A 23597-nucleotide genomic window follows, 5' to 3' on the forward strand; every position below is an offset into this window, starting at 1 on the left:
GCCTGGGTGGCTCAGTTGGTTAAGCGACTGCCTTCGGCTCAGGTCATGATCCTGGAGTCCCGGGATCGAGTCCCGCATCGGGCTCCCTGCTCAGCAGGGAGTCTGCTTCTCCCTCTGACCCTCCTCCCTCTCATGCTCTCTGTCTCTCATTCTCTCTGTCTCAAATAAATAAATAAAATCTTTAAAAAAAAAAAAACAAAAAACTGATCTTCTGATATTCCCCCTCAAACCTGCTCCTCAGCCTTCCACATCTCAGTTAATGACAACTCCTTCCAGCCAGTGGCTCAGGCCAAAATTCTGGGGCTCATCGCTGCTTCTCCTTTCCCTCTCAAACCCCACATTCAATCTGTCAATAAACCTGTTGGTTGGGGGCACCTGGGTGGCTCAGTTGTTTAAGTGTCCAACTCTTGATTTCGGCTCAGGTCATGATCTCAGGGTGGTGACATCAAGCCCCATGTTGGGCTCTGTGCTGAGCGGAGAGTCTGCTTGAGATTCTTTCCCTCTCCCTTTGCCCCTCCCCACTGTGCTCTCTCTCTAAAATAATATAAAAAAATCTTTAAAACATATATGTAAATCCTCTTGGTTCTACCTTTAAAATATCCTCAAGTTCAAACATTTGCTCCACCTCTATTATCACTATCTTGGTCCAGAGCCCTGTGATCTCTTACCCAGATTATCTTTCTCCTGCTCAGACCCTCTGCCCCTTCAGTCTAATCTCTACGCTCAGCAGATTGATTTTTTTTAATATGTATGTCAGATTATATCACTCTGCTATTCAAAACCATTCAGTGGCTTCCAGTCTACCTCAGAGTAAAAGTCAAAGTCCTTAAAATGGAGGCCCTGCATGATACAGTCCACACCCCTCTCTGACCTCGCCTCTCTTTTCTCTCCCCGCTTACTCCCTCCCCTGAAGCTACACAAGCCTCCTCACTGTTCTTTGAACATGCAAGACATGCTACCCTATTGGACTTCTACCCTTTCCACCTAGAATGTTCTTTTCTCAGTTGTCCACCTATATGGTTTATTCCCTCACTACCTCAGGCATTTACTCAAAGGTCACTTTCTTAAGAGGTGTTCCTGGACCACCCTATTACCCTACCTTTCTTTCTTTCTTTCTTTTTTTAAGATTTTATTTATTTATTTGACGGAGAGAGAGACACAGCGAGAGAAGGAACACAAGCAGGGGGAGTGGGAGAGGGAGAGGCAGGCTTCCCGCTGAGCAGGGAGCCTGATGCGGGGCTCGATCCCAGGACCCTGGGATCATGACCTGAGCCGAAGGCAGACGCTTAACGACTGAACCACCCAGGCGCCCCTTACCCTACCTTTCCATACACATTTGGACCCATCCTTCCCTGTTTTACTTTTTCTCCCTAGCATTTATCACTGACATGATTCATATTGTATTGATTTATTGTATTTATTGTCTCTCTCTCTCCCCTAGAATGTAAGCTCCACGAGCGCTGAAATGTGTGTCCCATCTGTTAGTCCTGTAGCCCAGGTGTCTAGAATGATGCCTGGCTCTTAATAGGAACTCCATAAATGTTTACCAAACGAATGAATTTGAGCACCATTGTCTGAAATTTAAAAGGATGATGTTGTGACTCCTTAGACTAAATCTGTTTTGGTAAAGCAATAAAAAGATCAACTTTCTCTTTCCACCCAGCAGACTAGCAAGATATTAGAAGTCTGAGAAAAAGCGTTGGTGAGAAGCCTTATACACTTCTGGGGGCAAATGAGATGGTACCTGGCAATCTCCGTAGAGTTCAAGATGCATATACTGCACCTGGCAGGATTCCACCCCTAGGTCTCTGCCCCGGGAAAAATCTTCCAACACGTGCCGAAGAAGCCATGTTCAAAGATGTTCATCACAGCAATGTTTATAATAGCAAAAATTTGTCACCCAACTAAATGCCCATCAATGGGGGAATGAATAAACTGTGATATACCTATAAAATGGAATGCTATGTAATAGCTGAAATATATGAATTCAATCTACATGTACAAATTCCGAATTATAATGGTAAAAGTGGAAAAAAAAAAAAAAAGCAAGTGAAAACCTAAGTGTAGTACGATGCCATTGGTATACACTTGAACTTACACAGAATCAGTTGTATATATTGCTGTGGCAAGACATAAATGGAATAAAAGTATAAAAGCATGGCTGGGAAGTAACCACACCGAGGTGGGAACAGAAGTCACCCCAGGGTAGCACAGAAGGGAACACGCGTATTGATGTAAGGAGAGAGACCAAGAGGACTTCAAATGTATCTGCAACATTTTATCATTTAAATAAAAAGTTCTGAAGCAAATAAGGCAAAATGTTAATATTCATTAAATCCAGATGGTGGTTTTTATGACTGTTTGTTATCTTATTCTCTGAACCATTTTACATGTTTGATCTTTCTCATAATTTTAAAGGGGGGTGAAGATCATATCTTGAATAATGAAGGAAAGATTAATGATTATAAATTAAGCCTCAGGGCTTTCAGTAACAGAGGTTAAAGCACTACAAGCAGGAAATCCATTATTTACAGACTAAAAAAATAAAAAAATATTTCAAAAATCTTTACATCTATTGGGACTCTCTCTTTCCTAAGGCAACTCAACTAAGGGTAGTTTTAACGTAACATGTCCTCCCTGAGCTTTACTCAATTTAGCCTGTGGCCTGAACTCAAGAGAATGAAACTGGCACCTCCCACATGGCCTGTTAAATGGGAGGAAGACCAAACCTCTTGATCTATATACTTCACAGCCCCCAAACAAAATCAATCAGATAAATTCTAAAGAAGGCTCAGAAGGAAGAAAGCCAACTGGGAAAGCGGAGAAACAAAGTAAATAACACGTTTTCTTTCTCCAGTGGCTTTCATGATTACAGTCCAGGGTGTATTAACAATAATCAGTGTTATGTGGGGCACTGTCTGTCTTTCCAGATCCAATCAGGAAAATACCACCTTGATATTACAAGGTAGGTAGTATTTTGAACTGTGAGACCTTTCCAACCATGTACAAAAAAAAGTAACCATTACTAGAGAAGAGAAGTCAGATCCCACCCCAAAATATGTTTAACCTCTTAGCTTCTGCCTCAGGGTCCCATATGAGACATGGTCACTAATGGGCATGAGGCTCCAATCCCCACTACTCACTACAGGAAGCTCATGAAACCCCAGGCTCAGAATTTACTCTGCACCTGTCTCAGCAACACTGTACATGGACCCTTGCTAGTAACAATGGGAAATGTTTGCATCCAAATCACTCCCAAAAAAATGAGTTAGCATAAGCCCAGGGCAGAAAGGAGGAGGAAGGGGAACAATGTTTAAAGTATCACCAAAGGTTAGAAGTAAACACACAAAGACTTTCATGACTGAAGGGAATAATGGATTTATGGGGAGCGGACGGGGAAAACCGAAACTAACTCTGGTAGATTTATCCAAATTTCTTAAAAAAAAACTAAACACATATTGTCCTGTGAACCTATCCTCTACATAAATCTTGAGAAGCATTTTTTTATGGACGCCTGGGTGGCTCAGTCGGTTAAGAGTCTGCCTTCTGCTCAGGTCATGATCCCAGGGTCAGAGGATCAAGTCCCACATCGGGCTCTTTGCTCAGTGCAGAGCCTGCTTCTCCCTCTGCCCCTGCTTGTGCTCACTCACTCTCTCTCTCTGACAAATAAATAAAATCCTTTTTAAAAAAGCTTTTTTTTTTAAATAAAATAGTAGAAAATATAAGAGTATATCATACATAAAGGAAAGTATTATTTCATGAAAAGTCTGTCCAGATAAAATTTATATGTACAAGTACACTGGATCATGATATAAAATACATTTGTTACTAAAGGTTGCAGTCAAAAAAGCGTAAGAACTGCCCTGCAATCTTCCCATTTTAGTTAGGGTTTCAGATTAGAGAGACACAAAACACCAAAAAAACCCAAAAAGTAAACAATAGATTTGGGGGCACCTGGGTGGCTCAGTCGTTAAGCGTCTGCCTTCGGCTCAGGTCATGATCCCAGGGTCCTGGGATCGAGCCCCACATCGGGCTCCCTGCTCCGCGGGAAACCTGCTTCTCCCTCTCCCACTCCCCCTGCTTGTGTTCCCTCTCTCACTGTGTCTCTCTCTGTCAAATAAATAAATAAAATCTTTTAAAAAAAACAACAACAATAGATTTGAGGACTAACTATTCACTCAGAGAAATGTCATCAGTTTATCATCATTTTAGGTCTGAGAAATTTTCCCACATCTATGTAAGATAACCTCATGGGCCTGGATGAAAGGTATTCATTCACTCGTTCAACAAATATTTACTGAGCATCTATTATATACCATGCACTGTTTTTGATGCTAGTGATACAACAGTGAATTAGAAAGGGAAAAAAAAAAAAATTCCTTCCTTACAGGTTGTCCTGATGAAGAGCCAAGAAAGACTCCCTCCTGGCTCCGGCGTGGAGAGGGAGAAAGTAACCACTGTAAAATATGCCAAATGTTCTCCACAACAAGGGCCTGCTCTCTAGGGAAAAAGCTTCACAAGAGCTTTATCCTAACTAGGGGGAGGAAATTTCCCTGACTGAGGCCCTTCTAGTCTTCCTGTCTCATCGAAGGGGGAGAAATACAGTCAATAACCACTTGCGAAGGTCACAACCCACAGACACAGACCCATTAAAAGACTGAGGTTTTTTGGTTTTGTTTTGTTTTTTAACATTTATTTATTTTAGAGATAGAGAGCACAGGGGAGGGGATGAGCAGAGAGAGAGAGGGAGAGAAACTTAAGCAGATTCCGTGCTGAACACTGAGCCCGATGCAGAGCTCAATTTCACAACCATGAGATCACAACCTGAGCTGAAACCAAGAGTCGGATGCTTAACTGACTGTGCCACCCAGGTGCCCCAAAAAGACTGAGATTTAATGAGAAAACGACAAAATGCCCCCCCCCACTTTCCCACCATACTATGGGTCCAGTATAACACTGGATTACAGCTGAAAGAGCTGGAAGGTGCATACTCTATTTAAGAAAGGGTTCTTAGGGAAGACCAAAGATAACAGGGAGACCAAAACAAGACACTAGACAAATTTGAAGGCTTGGTACATACAGTTACAGCAATTATTTTGTTTTGTTTTGTTTTGTTTTGTTTTAAGTAGACTCCACACCCAATGTGGAGCCCAACATGGGGCTTGAACTCACGACCCTGAGATCAAGATCTGAGCCGAAATCAAGAGTTGGATACTTAACGGACTGAGCTACCCAGGTGCCCCAACAGTTACAGCGATTGTTAAACACAAATCAACACCTAGCCAGATTAACATAAAACCCCAAACTAAAGACCTATTCACCTCAGTTCCTACTACCCAATACATCATGTCCAGCTTTCATTTAAAAATTATAAGTAATGCTAAGGGGCACCTGGGTGGCTCAGTCAGTTGAGTGTCTGACTCTTAATTTCAGCTCAGGTCAGGATCCCAGGGTCATGGGATCGAGCCCCGAGGTGGGCACCACTCGGGCACCACTCTCAGCAGGGAGTCTACTTTGGATTCTTTCTCTTCCTCTCCCTCTGCCCCTCCCCACTCCTCATGCATGTGCACACACGCTCTTTCTCTCTCTGTAGATTAAATAAATCTTTAAAAAAAATTATAAGTAATGCTGAAAGTCAAGAAAAACAGTGTGAAGAGACAAAGCAAGCATCAGAACCAACTCAGAGATGACACAGATTTTAAAACTAATGGACAGGGAATTTAAAATAACTATGGATAGATATGTTATGGGTCTAATGGAAAGCGTAGACAACACCCAAGAACAGATGTATGATGTAAGCAGAGACGTGGAAATTCTAAGAAACAAAGAAGAAAATGCTTGGGGTGCCTGGGTGGCTCAGTCGGTTAAAAGTCTGCCTTCAGCTCAGGTCATGATCCCAGGGACCTGGGATCGAGCCCCACATCGGGCTCCCTGCTCAGTGAGAAGTCTGCTTCTCCCTCTCCCACTCCCCCTGCTTGTGTTCCCTCTCTCGCTGTGTCTCTCTCTGTCAAATAAATTAAAGAAAAAAAAATCTTAAAAAGAAAAAGAACAAAACAAACAAATAACTAGGCATATAATATTACCATATTGAGGGGCGCCTGGGTGGCTCAGTCGGCTAAGCGACTGCCTTTGGCTCAGGTCATGATCCCAGAATCCTGGGATCGAGCCCCGCATCGGGCTCCCCGCTCAGCGGGAAGCCTGCTTCTCCCTCTCCCTCTGCCTGCCACTCTGCCTACTTGTCCTGTCTCTCTATCTCTCTGTCAAATAAATAAGTAAAATCTTTAAAAAAAAATATTACCATATTGAATCTAGAGAAAATCTTGAAAGAAGCCAAAGGGGGAAGAAAACAGCTAACCTGTACAGGAATAAGGATAAGAATTACAGCATGCTTTTCACCAGAAACCATACAAGCAAGAAGATAGCAGAGTGAAATATTTAAAGTATTTTTTTAAGATTTTATTTATTTATTTGACAGACAGAGACACAGCGAGAAAGGGAACACAAGCAGGGGGAGTGGGAGAGGGAGAAGCAGGCTTAACCAACTAAGCCACCCAGGCATCCCGAAATATTTAAAGTATTGAAAGAAAAAACACACTAACCTAGAATTCTGTGTCCAATGGAGTTGTCCTTTTTTTTTTTCAAGATTTTATTTATTTATTTGAGAGACAGAGAGAGAGAGAAAGAGAAAGCATGAGCAGGGTGAGGGGCAGAGGGAGAGGCAGGTTCTCTGCTGAGCAGGGACCCCGACGTGGGGCTCAATCCCAGGACCCCGGGATCATGACCTGAGCCAAAGGCAGACGCTTAACCGACTGAGCCACCCAAGAGCCCCGGAGTTATTCTTTAAAAGTGAAGGAGTAAACAAAATACTTCCTCAAACAAAAACATACCCCGAAAGAAATGTTTAAAAGAAGTCCTTCCAGGAGAAAGAAATGATTCAGGTCAGAAGCTTGCATCTACACAGAAAAGAAAGGCATGGGAGAAAGAATAAATGAGGCTCCATCCACGGGCTTCTTTAAACACTAAAAGACTGATAATATAGGGAAAGGACATGTGCCAAGAGGGATGCCAGATAGAAAGCAAATGAGAGAACTGTAGAGGTGACAAGTGATTCTGAGAGGGGTGCGTGGGTGGCTCAGTCATTGGGCGTCTGCCTTCGGCTCAGGTCACGGTCCCAGGGTCCTGGGATCGAGCGCCACATCGGGCTCTCTGCTCGGCAGGAAGCCTGCTTCTCCCTCTCCCACTCCCCCTGCTTGTGATCCCCCTCCATGCTGTATCTATCTCTGTCAAATGAATAAATAAAATCTTAAATAAATAAATAAATTCCCCAGGTGATCCTAATATAAAGCTGGGGTGAGACAATAGTTTAATGTTACTGAATTAGTTGAATGCATTAAGAGTAGGACTTTAGCTCTATCAATATTTAAGGCTAAACTAAAATTATGCAGAAAAATTGCACAAAACAACATGTGGATAAAAAAAATGGGGCAATATAAAACTTTAGGAACAGAATATAGTGAAGGAGCTCTATGCCAGGAGTAGATCCAAGGAGACTAAGTATTACACCACCTTCCCTGATACCAAATTTTCCCTTAGAGAGCCTTCCAGGAACTCTCAATAAACATAACAGATCAAACATATATTTATCTCTGCTCCCTTCTCAAATCCCATCAAAAGGACAGGAAAAGAAATACAAAAATATAAGCCCACAAAAAACAAATGGAAAAAGTTTTCTCTACCAACAGATAGAGAGGGCAGCAACATTGTGGAAAGAGGCAAGGGAGATAAAAATAAAACCTAACTGCCTGTAATGGCGGGGCGGGGGGAGTTGACAAGAAGCAGGCTGGTAACACTGGGGAATCACAGAAAGGGTCAGTAAATACTGGCACTAGGTACCTCTGAAAGTGGGAGCATAAGTAGACCTAAACAAACGAGAGAAACTGGAGCAAAAGCCTGTATGAAAAACAGAGTTTCCAAACTCCCCTTCCCAACAATTCAGCCAGGCAGTCACCCCACCCTCCCAAATCCCAGACAGGAATTTTTGGTCTCTAGGTAGACTACACTGGACCCGAGGACTTCAGGCACAGCTGAGGGTAGTGATAAGGCACCAGTACTGATCCAGGGAGATAAGTGGAAGTCTACATCCTGAACTATGAGAAGTCACTGCCCCCATCCCCACTCACCTTCCCTCATTTGAGCCCAGCACACAGCTCAGCCTACTGGTACTTCATACATAAAGGAACAACTATTTGAGGAGAGCCTCAGACAGGAAAGCCAGATATCAAAACATACGAAGAGAAAAACAGAACTCAACTGATAAACTCATCCTAAGATTCGTAAGGAAATGCAAGGGACCCAAAAGAGCCAAAACAATCTTGGGGGAAAAAAAAAAACAAAGTTGGAGGATTCATATTGCTTAATTTCTTTTTCTATTTAAATTCAATTAGCCAACATATAGTACATCACCAGTTTCAGATGTAGTGTTCAATAATTCAGTTGCATATAACACCCAGTATATTACTTAATTTCAAAACTTACTAGAAAGCTACAGTAATCAAGACCATGGTACTGGTATAAAGATAGACATAGAGCAAGTGAAGAAACCTGAGAGTCCAGGGGTGCCTGGGTGGTTCAATAGGTTAAGCATCTGCCTTCAGCTGAAGTCATGATCCCGGGGTCCTGGGATGGAGCCCCGTGTTGGGCTCACTGCTCAGCAGGGAGTCTGCTTCTCCCTCTCCCTCTACTGCGCCCCCTGCTCGTGCTCTCTGTCTCACTCTCTCTCAAATAAATAAAATCTTTTAAAAAAAAAGAAGATATTAAAAAAAAATAAGCATATACAACATCATTAGTCACTAGAAAAAGGCAAACTAAAACCACAATGAGACATCACCTCACACAAACTAAAACGGCCAAAATCAAAAAGCATACAGTAACAAATGGTAGTGAGAACTTGGGAGAAATTAGAATCCTCATACACTGCTAACAAGAAATGAAAAACAGTGAGCAGCTTTAGAAAACAATTTGACAGCTCCTCAAAAAGTTAAACAGAGGGGCGCCTGGGTGGCTCAGTCTGCCTTCGGCTCAGGTCATGATCCCACAGTACTGGGACTGAGTCCCACACTGGGCTCCTTGCTCAGCGGGGAGTCTGGTTGTCTGCCCTTCCCCTGGCTCATGTGCTCTCTCTCTCTCTCTGGCTCACTCTCGCTCTCAAAGAAATAAAATCTTAAAAAAAAAAGTTAAACAGAATCAGCACACCTGGCTGGCTCAGTCAGTGGAGCATGTGACTCTTGATCTCAGGGTTGTGAGTTCAAGCCCTATGTTGGATTAAAGATTACTTGAAAATAAAATCTTAAAAAAAAAAAAAAAGTTAAACAGAATTACCATAAGACCCAGCAATTCCATTTCTAGATGTATACCCAAAAGAACTGAAAATATGTCTCTCACAAGCCTTGTACACAATGTTCATAGCAAGGTTATTCATAACAGCCAAAAAGTGGAAACATCCAAATGTACATCAACTGAGAAACGGGTAAGTAAAATGTGGTATATCCATACAATAGAATATTAATTTGGTCATAAAAAGGAATGAAGTGCTGTTTCATACTGCAATATGGATGAACTCTGAAAACATTATGTTAAGTGAAAGAAATAAATGAAAGCCAGGCAAAAAGGCCTAATTATTATATGATTTCATTTATATGAAATATCTTGAACAGGTGAATCCATGGAAAAAGAATGTAGATTAGTGGTATCCAAGGGTTGAAAGGGTTAGGGGACTGGCATGACTGTTAATGGATACAAGGTTTCTTCTGAGGTGATGAAAATGTTCTAGAATTAGTGCTGTGTGACGGCCGCACAACTTTGTGAAAAGGCTAACACCACTGAATTTAACACTTCAAAATGTGAATTTTAAGGTATATGAAGTATAGCTAAAATTTTTTAAAAGCTTATAGTTAAAACAGAAGTCAAAGAAAACCTCAAAACAATTTAGAGAGATAAAATATTGCACCCATGAAACAACAACAGAATGTAATTTTAAAGGAAGGCAGGCAGGAAAGTAAGTTGGCTGGTTGGTGGATTCAGAGAATAATAAATTACTCTTAGAAAGGACAGTTCTGATAGCAGAAACAAAGCTGATAAAGTGAGGACATACACTAAAAAGTGAACCAAAAGACAGGGGCGCCTGGGTGGCTCAGTCGTTAAGCGTCTGCCTTCGGCTCAGGTCATGATCCCAGGGTCCTGGGATCGAGCCCCGCATCGGGCTCCCTGCTCGGCAGGAAGCCTGCTTCTCCCTCTCCCACTCCCCCTGCTTGTGTTCCCTCTCTTGCTGTGTGTCTCTCTGTCAAATAAATAAATAAAATCTTAAAAAAAAAAAAAAAGTGAACCAAAAGACAAAGAAAATGGTAAATAGGTGAAAAATGATTTTTTTTAAAACGGTGGATTTGTTCTAAATGTCCAAAGTCCAGGGGCACCCAGGTGGCTCAATAGGTTGAGCATCCAACTCTTGGTTTCGGCTCAGGTCACGATCTCAAGGTCGTGAGATGGAGCCCCACCTCTGGGTCCACACTCAGCACAGAGTCTGCTTCAGATTCCTCCCTCTGCCCCTCCTGCTCGTGTGTTCTCTCTCTCTAAAATAAATAAATCTTTAAAATGTCCAATGTCTGTCTTATAGCAAGTCCAGAAATGAAAAAGAAAAAAAAAAGAGAAATCATCAGAGAAGTGTTACAGAACATTTTTCTTAAGCTGAAGGATATACAGTTCTAGACAGAAAGAACCCAACTGAGTGCCCAGAGCAATGGATGAAACAAAAACCATTCTACTGCACAATGCTATGAAATTTCAGAACATGAGAACAAAGGGTATACAAGCTTCCAGTCACATTTACAAACAAGAAAAATCAGAATGGCATCAGACTTCTCAACGGTAACACCGAATGTGAGAAGACAATGCAATGCTTTCAAATTTGAGGTAAAATGATCTTTTTTTATTTTTCAATCTATAATTCCACAACCAAGAAAACCATCAATCAAGTATGGTTGGAAAACCATGGTATTTTCAGATTTGTAAAGTCTCAAAAAAAATTCTTCCCCAAGCTGCTTTTGTCAGGAAGCTACTGAAAGGTGTGTTCGAGGCGAATAAAGGAAAAAGATGGAGAATGGGGATTCACATGGGAGAGACAAAAGGAATTACAAGATTAACACTGAAAAATCCCAAGGCATTACAGTACAAGAGCCCAGAGAGTAACCAGTCCAGATTAGAGAATTCTTAGGAAATGTCACCTCTAGAGGAAAGAAAGAAAACGGGAGAAATAGATTGCATGATGCATCTGATTGCATTGAAAAAAGTAGCACTTTTAGCTCTATCACAATGTTTGGTGTGGAATTAGTGACAGGAACACAGGACAACTATGCAAATGAAAAATCAGGAAATACGGAACTAGTAACAACAAAAGTTATATGATAGGAAATGTAATCCTAATACACTATGTGGCTCAGCCCTGAATAATATTTATAATTATAACAGCATAAACAATTTAATGAAAACTTGTGATGTGGGAGTAATCAGAAGGTGGAGGTAGAAGTGTGTGTGGAGACTGGCCAGAAAGATGGCTAAATCCTCATCTTCAATAGTTAAAATGGTTAAAACTGACAGGCTAAGAAATAGCAGTATAGAAACATTCAGAATTGCAGAAGTTAGGGCACCTGGATGGCTCAGTCAGTAGGTAGAGCATGTGACTCTTGATCTCAGAGTCATGAGTTCAAGCCCCCATTGGGTGTGGAGCCTATTTTAAAAGAAAAAGAAATGCACAAGTCAATATTAGAAGAAAACTAAGAGTTGAAAGTCACTGACTCCACAGAGCAAGAATCAAGAACAACAAGAGGCAAAGCTAGGAACTGCTGTTGTATTCTCAGTCTTGTAATGCTATTTGGCTCTTTAAACTATGTGCATGTATTATTTTGGTCATAAATAAAATTTAAATTCAGAAAAGAAAAAGGTTTCTCTTCAAATCAGATCACAGAATGATATCCTTATTTAATTTTAATAAGAACATCCCTTCTAACATTCAATTAGAGTAGTGGGTTCAATTGTGGCACCCAAACGTATGTCTGAGCACTAACCCCCTGGAACCTGTGACTGTGACCTTATTTGGCAACAGGGTCTTTGCAGAGGAAATTAAGTTAAAGATCTGAAGATAAGATCACCTTGAATTTAGGGGCGCCTGGGTGGCTCAGATGGTTAAGCGTCTGCCTTCGGCTCAGGTCATGATCCCAGGATCCTGGGATCGAGTCCCGCATCGGGCTCCCGGCTCGGCGGGGAGCCTGCTTCTCCCTCTGACCCTCTCCCCTCTCATGCTGTTTCTCTCTCGCTCGCTCTCTAAAAAATAAATAAAATCTTTAAAAAAAAAAAAAAAAAAGATCACCTTGAATTTAGAGTGGGCGCAGTATCCGTATAGGAGACAGAGAGGGGAGACACAGACACAAGGGAGGAGGCCATGTGAAGACCTAGCAGAGATGGGAGTCCTACAATTCAAAGCCAACTAACACCTCAAGCTACTAAGAGAGGCAAAGAAAGAATTTCCCACAATCCCACCCACACCTCCCTACCCACTCCCCCACTCTCCCCCAAGGTCATCCCCAGCCTAGAGGGATCAGGCCCTGTCGATACTGACACCTTGATTTCGGACTTCTGGCCTCCAGAACATTGTTTTAAACCACCACGTCTGTAGTAATGTGTTAAACAGATGAGGAATAGTAACCTAATACAATTAGCAACAAAGGCTTTAGAAGAAGTAGATTTCAACTGACATCAGGCGGAAACTCAAAGTCCTCTTCCCACAACGCATCCTTTGGAGGCCAGCTCACAGGCCCACAGTAACTCCGGGAAAGAAAGACGCCCTTCAGTCACAGGGGGTGTGGTCTTGCTCAAACTGCGTTTCTTAGTTGTGATTCCAGATACAAAAGAGAATCCTAAACATATCATTATGCTTTATATTTCATAATTTTTTTAAAAAACGAGTATTTTTCATGCTCTATTCCAAAACAATTTTTTGATGCCCCTTCTGACACAACAATCGATTCGCTTTAGAGAATCCGAGACTGAGGTATCTATTTTAATGAAAAGTAAAAGGATGAAGCGAGGAGTGCACAGTAGGAGAGCAGCAAGCAGCCTATCCCTGTCTTCCCCTGAAAGCTTCATGATCTTCCTCCTCCTTTCCATCTCTCTTTCCGCTATTTTGCTAGGCCCCTCCTCCCTGGCAATTCCTTCCTGTTCCCTCGGGTGCCCCAGCCCCACCCGGGGGATCACTGCACACCTCACAACCAAAAGGGCAGCTGGCCACTGGCTCAAAATGAGCTACCAGCTCGCAGGTGTTTGTCGGCTCCACCCTGAAAATAACAAATAATGCCCTTCCACCTTTCATTTTAAGTAAGAAACTCTAAATAAATAAATAGGTAGGGGCGCCTGGCTGGCTCAGTCAGTGGATGGTGCGACTCTTCCTCTTCGGGTTGGAAGGTGAAGCCGCACATTGGGTGTAGAGATTACTTAAAAATAAACTCTTAAAAAAAAAAAAAAGGATAGACAAATAAAAAGCCAGCTTTCTTTGCCTAGAATCCACAGACTGTTAAAAGACACAAAAGTGTCGGCTAGGGTAGTAATTCCTGAGTTCTTCTCATTAGCAAAATTAAACAAGTCAAGGGTCCACCGACTGGTTCAGAGTTTCCAGAGACATCCAGAAAGACACAAAGATCTATCATAGTCCTTCTTGGTTAAAATACTTGCAATACCTGAGATCAAAAAATCAGGGAGAACACTTTTCAATGTATTGTCCCAGGAACAACAGAGGATGCTGAATACTGGGAGGAGGGTAGAAGATGATGGACAGTGGCCACTTTCACCTGCACTAAAATCTTGATCTCCACAGACCACAGAGGGTACGTTCAAAACAGGACTGGTTGACTCTTTATTTTTATTATTGTTGAAATATAATGCACATGCCATAAATTCACCCTTTTAAAGCATACAATTCAGTGACTTTTAGTATATTCACAGAGTAGCGCAAGCACTATCTAATTCCGTAACATTTTCATCACCCCAAAAGAAACCCCATACCCATAAGCAGTCACCCTTCATTCCTCCCTGCACCCCAGCCTCTAGCAACCACAAAATTACTTCCTGACTCTGTGGATCTGCCTATGCTGGACATTTCAAACACGTGGAATCAAACAATATGTGGATATATAACCTTCTGTTTACCCATTCATCAGTTGATGGACTACTCAACATTTGGGTTGCTAGGACAGGTTGATTCTTGAAGCCAAGGGACGATAATGGTCAAGGGCACCTTTTCCAGGAAGGCAGCCAGCCTTCTGACTCTGCCTCTTCCAGACCGTTTCATTCCACCCTGCCCAGTCCAGAGCCAGGGTTAGTCTTTCAATAATGCTTATAGACCCCACTCTGTGCCAGGCTCTGGAAATACAAAAGCGAATGTCAGGGGGTCCCTGCCTTCTGGGACCTCAGATCTCTCGGTGTGAGACCCCTGTTAAAGAAATCTTCAAAGAGCTTCTGGCACAAGAAAGCAACCACACATAGGATTTAGCAAGGGATAGCTCCTGCAATATCTAGAGCACCTGATCCTTTTTCTCACCCAACTTCGACAAGAACCTTTCAGACGAGTCAATCTTTTAGAGGCAAATAGGTCTGACCACTCACTAGCCTTTGAGTGATAGTGAAAAAGTGACTCACCCTCTCTAAATCTCAATTCTTCATCTGTGAAATAAACATAAGAATATTACTTACTTTATAAGATTACTGAAAGGATTAAATGAGCTCAATCAAGTAAAGCAACCAGCACACAGTACGTGCTCTTCCAAGCATTAACTAAAATACAAGCTAAAATAGTTCTTCTTGACGCTAAAAGTCTAGGCTCTGCGATTCCTCAAATTCTTGACCCAGCTTTGAGTCAAGAAACCACTGAACACTGATCTCAAGATGAAAGGACCTGTGTAGCACATGAACCAAGGAAGACCAAAAACTACTTACCAAGATTTTAATTTTAATTAGCCAGTTGTAGAAACAGTCAGAGCTTCTTAGTTATAATTATAGACCCACTCTATACTCACTTCTTAAAAAATGTGGAAGAGAAGGGTCTGTTCAAAAATTCCTCCTTTTCTTCATACTCTCATGCTTTTCCAGTTCTTTCCAACACTAATTCTTTCTTGGCCTCTTTTCTCTGGCCAGCACTGAGTTACCTTCCATTTTCCAAAGGCCCATATTGAAAAACAATCAAACAGAACTAAACTTTGCCAAATGACATCCGTACAAAGGCCAAGCACATAAAAAGAGAGAGGGAGGGACAGGGAAGGTCATATCTTTGGAAGCACCATGGAATTACAGGCTAATAATAAAAGAGAATGGAAAGCAGATTGCACAACAAAACAGGAAGCAAAAGGCACGGGCGACACAGAGGATGGGGACCTGCCCTAGGTCAGGACTGCCAAGCCTGCGTATTTGGTATTTTCCTAGAAGTACTTATTAACACTTGACTTAAATCACTGTTTGTTTACCAGCTTGTGGGGAGGGGCAGAGGCCTGCAACTTTCTAAAAAAGATTCAGTTGGTTCGTTTTAAGGGAAACAAGATCTTCCCTTTTGTTCCTACCTCTCAGAAATTCTACAATCTGTAACAGTCCACCATGACTCAAAATCATTCAAAAGCAGCTCACTGATTCGATTCCAATGGGAGTTTATGTTCATGTATCCACCGCCACATATCTCACTAATGGAAGCATGAGCTCTGGACTCAAAGACCAAGATTGAACTCCCAGCTCTTCCATGTCAGAGCTACATGACCTCATGCACGTCACTCCGCCCGACTGAGGTTCTATTTGTTGTAAATCTGTAAAACAACAGAATACCTGACAAACAATATGCATTCAATACATGTCAGGTAAAAACAATATTTAAACATTAAAAACTCATTACCCCTCCTTCTAGGCTGTGTTTTCCCCATGGTTCTTGGAGGTCTCTAAACTCAATTGCTTGTTTCTAGCCTTGCTCCTCTATACTCCTTCTCCACACAGCAACCAGAGTGAGCCTGTTAAAAGGCAGGGTAGGTTGTGTCCACTCCGCTGCTTAAAACCCTCCAATGACCCCAACTCACTCCGACTAAAAACCATCATCCTTACAATGGGCTGCAAGGCCCCTCCATGACCTGCCCATCTCTCCCCTTGCCCCTAGGACGTCTTTAACCTCATCCTACTACTCTCTTTGCTCACACCCCTCCAGCCATCCTAGCCTCCTAGGTAGCCCACAAACCTGCCAGGGGTGCTCTTTCTTAGGGCTACTGAATTTGCTGTCCCCTCCACCTGGACCACAATGTCCCCACTCACACGGCTCTTGCCCTCACCTCCTTCAGATCATTACTCAACAGTCACCTTCCCAGGAAGGCATCTCTACAGACCCTATGCAAAATTGCAGCCCCAGCCAACATTCCACATTTGGCTTCCCTCCTTTATTACAATAAAATACGCATTTTACTTGGTTATTTTATTGTTCCTTTCCACTAAAATTTAAGTTCCACAAGGGCAGGGGTTTTTGCTTTTCTTGTGTACTATATTCCCAGTGTTTAGAAGAGCACTGTCCAATATAATCTTTAATTTTCTAGGAAACACATTTTAAAAAGTGAAAAGAAGCAGGTGAGATTTCAATTATATTGCATTTAACCCAATAAACTTAAAATGTTATCATGTATTAGCATACGTTATTATATTAATATTATGCTTGTTATAGCATTTTAAAAAATCAATGACATATTTTACTTTTTTTCAAACGGACTCTTCAAACTCTGGTGTGTACTTTGTACTCCACAGCATATCTCCAGTACTCAACCATACTGGACAGTGCAACTCTAGAGTAGGCACTTACATATTCATTGAATGAAAGAATGTTCTCCCAGGAAGAGGCATGTATGGTATAGTACAGAGTCTTTTAAACTTCAATTTCATTCTATATTCACATTTTTTTGGTATGATATATATATATACTATTTTTTCCTTAAAATGTCATACTTTTTATACTTGAAAAAAATGCTTTAAAATAAAATTTTATATTCCTTCTATTAATGGGAGAGAATGGGTCTCTGGGTAAAAGGCCTGAGCTTGAGTCCCTGCTCAGTCATTCACTAGCTCTGGAATCTAAAGTAAGAACTTCACTAAGCCTCAGTTTCCTCATTGTGGAATAGGGACAATCCTGACCTTTGCAGGATCATGGTCAGAAGATGTTGGTAAAAGCTCCCTGTAACCAAGGAAGTCATCATTAACTAAAAGCGACCAAGAAGCTAACTCAAGCCTTTTTCCCATGCCCATCATTTTCATATGGACCAATATAACACAGAAAATGGTCTGATAAGAGAAGAGCTAGGTCTTGGGTTCAAATCCCTTGTCCTCTACTTATAGCTGTGTGACATTTAGAAAGTTATTTATTCAGCAAACATTTACCAAGTGCCCACAACATGCCAGCCACTAGGGTAGTAGCCAAATAAGATATGAACACTGCCCTTGAAGGATGTGCAGTCTAGGAGGAAGAAAGACACCAGTAAACAAGAAAGCAATAAATCGTTCAAAAAAAACAAGTCGCTCTCCCTTAGGTCTGTTTGTTCATTGTGAAATGTGAATACCTTCCCAACCTAACTCAAAGGCCGCTACAGAAAATAATTTTTAAATGTTTGTCAAATACTCCAAAAACTTTAACTCATATGTCAGCAAAGTCATTTTTTTTCCCTACTTGTAATCCAAAACGACTCCAGGTCCTGTGAATGTCCACTTTGAACATTCACTCCAGTTATACCACATCTATGAAATTCATTTCACTTCTGCAAATTTCGTAAACATGAAGAAAAAGAGGATAAGCAGCTTTTACACAGGTATTTAATATCAAAATCATGATTCAGGTCACAGTGCTAAGGAACACAACACAGACGTCTCAGTCTCTCTACCTAGTTACAGTTTGTCAAGATAAGCAGTCACATGATAAGGGAAACTGAATAATTTAAACCGAAGAAAGAAGAAAAGTCATAAAGCAGTACAGACACTCTGTCCAAGATATCTGCAGTCACTGTTGCTGAGGTAATGCTGGGCTAGGTCGTGGTCAACAATTTAGGCTAAAAGCCATTTTATGGCCACAGCAAAGTGCCCACACTCCTTTTTTAAGCCTCGAAGTTGATGTGATCTGGGAAAAATCTCAAAGAAAGATGATCTGAAGGGATAGGTTACCAAGAAGTGGAACCCTACCCAACCAGGACTAAGTGGGTGTGACGAAAGCAAAATGATCAAAATTCTGTGATCCTTCCTGAAGTTTAAAAACTGAATGGGACCGAAATCAAAGTCTCGGGTAACAATCATCTCCAAAGAGAAAGGAAGGAAGAAGACTCTCAGCTGGGTTCACACATCTTCTTCCTGATTTCTCCTTTCCCTCCATGTCATACACTCAGGCGCCCCCTTCCAGCTCAGTCCCAAGTCACCCCTTCCTCCAGTCCCGATCCCTCCACAAAGGTCACGCCTCTTCATCCCTGGCACCTAAGCTCCTTTCCCTCTTCCGGCAGGACCCGCTGGCCGCCGCACCCCCGGCTGGCTCCGTGCCCACCTCCAAGCACCCCCGCGCGCGTCCCGCCGCACGCCCAACCCGCTCGGGCGGGAGCCGGGACACCCCTCCTCGGAGGCCGGAACCGCCGCGCCAGGCCCCTCCCACAGGAAGCCGCCGCCCCCCGGCGCCCGGGCCGCACCGCCCCGGCCCACCCCGCACCGCCCGCCGCCCTCCGCCCGCTCCGCCCGCTCCGCGCCCCCGACCCGCCCGCCCGCCGCACCCCCCGCGCCCATCGCGCCGGCGCTCGCTACCTGCCGCGGCCACAGAAGCGGCGCCCAACTCCGCTCCCACTTCCGCCTTCCACCGCCCTCACTCGGGCCGGGTCACGTGACTGCGCGCGGTCACCTGACCCGGAAGAGGCTGGCCGGACCAGCAGGTGTGGGCAACCTAGGCCTGGCTTGGGCGCCTTTGGCCGGGAGCCGGCCCTCTTATTCGTTGTATATGTCAAAGTGGAAGGGGTTTCCACTCACCAGATGGTCCCGGGAGCAAGCAAATAAGTTGAAGGCTCAGTGTCTGCCAGGCGCTTCATTCACTCCCTCAACCCCGGAGGCGGGTCTATCATTAGCCCTATTTTACAGGTGAGAGGAAGCCAATCAAGTCAACAAATTTATTGAGCTACTTAGGGTTACCCAGTAAATACGGACGCCTATTTAAATTTGAATTTCAGATAATCAACTATGCAATATGTAGATGTGCCCCAAATACTGCAGGAGAGTATTATACTATAAATACTCCCATGCCATATGTCAAAAAAAATTATTTGTTGTTTAGCTAAAAATTGGGGCATTCTGTATTTTTACTAGCTGTATCCGGCAACCCTATACCTAGTAGATACCAGGCACCATTCTAGGCTCTAGAAACAAAAGTAGGGGCGCCTGGGTGGCTCAGTCATTAAGCCTCAGGTCATGATCCCAGGGTCCTGGGATGGAGCTCTGCATGGGGCTCCCTGCTCAGCGGGAGGCCTGCTTCTCCCTCTCCCACCCCCCCTGCTTGTGTTCGCGCTCTCGCTGTCTTTCTGTCAAAAAATAAATAAAATCTTTAAAAAAAAAAAAAAAGAAAAACACAAAAGTAGCCTTTATGGAGCATCTGTTTTTGTGACATAGAGCTAAGATAGGAAAGCTTCAAAACCCCTGGATGGGTCCATAAAATGCCCCGCCACACCAAACTAGATAGACCCCATTCTCTTAATCTACAAAGCAGATAGAATTTTATTAATTATAAAGCACATTTTAAATCAACATTCTGTACTAATAGTATGGACCTTCAGCTTTGATAAGTTGAATGAAGACTCAATTTTTTCACTCTTAATCACCATTAACTAAAATTAATACTAATCAATTAGCCTTAAGCACTGTGAATTAATTATTCTGTTATTTTTGGGGTTTCGAATTTACATGGATCCTATTATGCATGCAAATTAAATTGGTTGAGCACTTTGTCTCTACTTTTCCTATTCCTATTCCAAATCCAGGAGATGGTATTTCATGGAGATACAGGCCTCTCTTAATATCTTAAACTCTACATTAATTCCATTTATGAAACTATTAAAACTTCTCTAGTTCCACTGAAGGAAGTTTTACTTATTCCAGAGGAATTAGGAAAGGATTCCTTGATTTGGTGGCATTTGAATATATGTTTACCAAAAGAAAGGACTAGGCAGCGGCGCCTGGGTGGCTCAGTTAAGAGCCCTTAAGCCTCTGCCTTCACCTCAGGTCATGATCCCAGGATTGTGGGATGAGCCCCTCATGGAGCCCCGCATTGGGCTCCCTTCCCTGCAGGGAGCCTGCTTCTCTCTCTCCCTCTGCCTGCCACTCCCCCTGCTTGTGCGCTCTCTCTCCCCCTCTCTCTCTGTCAAATAAATAAAATCTTAAAAAAAAAAAAAGGACTAAGCGAACATGCTCACAATTGTGCGTTAAAGGAGTAAAACCTAAGGTGTATATATATATATATGGTCACCTACGAGGCCCTACATGATCCCTCCCCACACCTCATCTCCAGTTACTCTTTTTGGATTTGACTTTCCGTTTGCCTGGAAAGCTCTTTCCCCAGAATCAGATGGCTGACTCCCTCATCTCTCATCAGATGTTTGCTCAACTATCACAGTAAAGCCTTTCCTGATCAGCCTATTTAACCATGCAACCCATCTCTTACTTCCCCTCCTACCAGCCCCTGTTCCTGCTTTATTTTTTTTGTCCAGATTTCCTCCATACTTTTCACTATCTGACATATATGAATGTATGCATGTGTGTGTATGTAATCTGTTTCCCACTACAAGAATTATGAGACAGGAGCCATATCCCTAAAGCCATATTCCTAAAGCAGTGCCTGGCTCACGGGAGGTCTCCTTAAATAAACTGCTGAATGAATAGATTTCATCAACCTTTATTGAGCACTGAACACATTGCTGTAGATCCCACAGTATAGAAGACTTTTCTAAAAGACACACAAAAAAATCTAAAGTACGTTTTGATAAAAGTGTCCCCTGAAAGTTAAAAGGTAAATTGAAATGTTCATTTGAGGAAAAAGACCCCTAAAACACAGTCCCTGATTTCCAACCTACTTAAAGAAGACATACAATTGGGGCCCCAGGGTGCTCAGTCAGTTAAGCGGCTGCCTTTGGCTTGGGTCATGATCCTGGGGTCCTGGGATCAGGGGTCCTGGGATCAAGCCCCCACATCACATCTGGCTCCCTGCTCAGCGGGGGGTCTTCTCCCCCACCCCCGTTCCTCCCCCTGCTCATGTTCTCTCATTCTTTCAAATGAATAAAATCTTAAAAGATACACAATTAATTACAATGCAAAGCAGAAATAATAACTGCTCATTGAGCAACAGAACTAAAACGTCTTAAGTGTGATAAGAAAGAAAAGTTCAAATCTGTCCTTGGGGAAAAATCTGATTTGAGTAATCAGAGACTGGTTTACAGAAGGGACCACTGAACTGCTTCTTGGAGACTAAGCAAGTAGTGATTGGCCAGCACAATTTTCTGGAAGAAGAAAAAACAAGGGCAAAGACAGAGACAAAAAGTTTGGGACTCTCCCAAGAATGTTCAAAGGAATTCTAGGGATACTTATTGATTTCACATAGTGTTTCTTCTGCATCAAGTTTTTCTCTCTTCCTAGCCCACTGTTAAGTGCATAGTTTCGTAGCCTCTACGTGTACAGTCCTGGAAATGAACTCAGATCTTCATTGGCACACAAGTAAGATCTCTCTCTCTCACTCTTTTTTTTTTTTAGGATTTTTATTTATTCATTTGAGAGAGAGAAAGAGCACAAGTTGGGGGCGTGGGTGGAGGAGCTGAGAGAGAAGCAGATTCCCCGCTGAGCAGGGAGCCCGATGCAGGGCTCAATGTGGGGCTCGATCCCAGGATCCCAGGAACATGACCTGAGCCAAAGGCAGATGCTTAACCAACTGAGCCACCCATGCGCCCCAACCTTTCTCTTTTCATAAAGGGCTTCACAGGTAAAAGTTGACATTATCTCCAAATGAGTCATACATTGAATCCTTCTACATGTGTTTCAAAGTGTTAATTTAATGCAAACTGTTTAAAGTGACCATAATTTTTGTAATAGTGTTAGATTTCTTTACCTTTTGAAAAACCATAAACTTCAAAAAATTGAAGTGTTTCAGGGCTCACTTCACCTGTGAGAGATCCCGTCCCCAGATACCCTCGGCTACCACACATACTACCTTCAATTTTCTGAACACCACTTGGACTTTCATACCTCAGTGCCTCTGCCCTCCTTGTCCTTCAAGATCTGGCTCCAAAGTCACAGACTCTGAAGGTGCCCCTAGACACTACACTAAATACCATTCTGTTGGGGCGCCTGGGTGGCTCAGTCTTTGGGCGTCTGCCTTCGGCTCAGGTCATGATCCCAGGGTCCTGGAATTGAGCCCCACATCAGGCTCCATGCTTGGCGGGAGGCCTGCTTCTCCCTCTCCCACTCCCCCTCCTTGTGTTCCCTCTCTCGCTGTCTCTGTCAAATAAATAAATAAAATCTTCAAATAAATAAATAAATACCATTTTGTTATATCACCCAACCCATGGTGGTATAAAGGAGCTCCCAATACATATTTGTGGAATAAATTAGATTCCTTCTAAGGCTTTAGGGGACTTGGAGACTAATGTTACAAGGTAACAGAAAAGCAATTAAAATACTATTAAAAATGACAAAAGATACAAGGTATCAAGAGACCTTTTGTATCAATAAATATTCTCAGTGTTCACTGGAGAATGAATGGTTCAAAGCCTGATCTTCCTTCTCCTGACTAGTCCCCTAAATCTGTGATTCTCAAGTGTGTCCTCAGCTCAGCAAGAGCAGCATCACATAAAACTTATTAGAAATGCAAATTCTCAGGCACTGCCCAGATCTACAGATCAGAATCTGAGGAAGAGGCCTAGCCATCCATTTTTGGGTTTGGTTTTGGTTTTTAAGATTTTAAGTAACCTCTACACCCAATGTGGGGCTCAAACTCAGGACCGCAAGATGAAGAGTTGCATGCTCCACAGGCTGAGTCAGCCAGGCACCCCTACCCATCTGGTTTTACAAGCTCTCCAGGTGATTCTGATGCACACTCCAGTTTGAGAACCATTGATCTAGATCATTCTTCTTCATCCTAGGGTTTACAGAATTATTACTGCCAACTTTAATAAACCTCTTCTATTATGGAGTCCAGTTCCCACATCCTCCCTTTTTAGGCAACAGGAGCAATCAATTAAAGAAGGAGAGAAAAGAATACTAGTGTTGAGTGGATTGTATAGTCTAGGCATGAGATTAAAACTTATTTAGAGTAAGGGGAATAAATGTAGAGGGGTCACAGGTCAGAAGTGGCATCAAGGGGAGTACTGGTTTAAAAAGAAGGTATGGAGGTAGGGGGTACCTGGGTGGCTCAGTCAGTTAAGCCGTCCAGCTCTTGGTTTCGGCTCAGGTCATGATCTCAGGGTAGTGGGAATGAGCCTGGTATA

General features: G+C 42.7%; 1 protein-coding gene across 1 annotated transcript in view; it reads right to left on the bottom strand.

The window, feature by feature from the left end:
• WWP2 (WW domain containing E3 ubiquitin protein ligase 2) overlaps positions 1-18999 on the bottom strand; it is a 135306-nt gene extending 116307 nt beyond the window's left edge. The window contains exon 1 of the mRNA XM_081806418.1: positions 18886-18999. The gene's annotated coding sequence lies outside the window, so the exon portion shown is untranslated. The remainder of the gene's footprint in view (positions 1-18885) is intronic.
• Positions 19000-23597: the final 4598 nt, after the last annotated feature.

The sequence above is a fragment of the Leptonychotes weddellii genome, chromosome 16 (genome assembly GCF_054177405.1).
Source record: "Leptonychotes weddellii isolate Sample4059 chromosome 16, ASM5417740v2, whole genome shotgun sequence".
Taxonomy (NCBI): domain Eukaryota; kingdom Metazoa; phylum Chordata; class Mammalia; order Carnivora; family Phocidae; genus Leptonychotes; species Leptonychotes weddellii.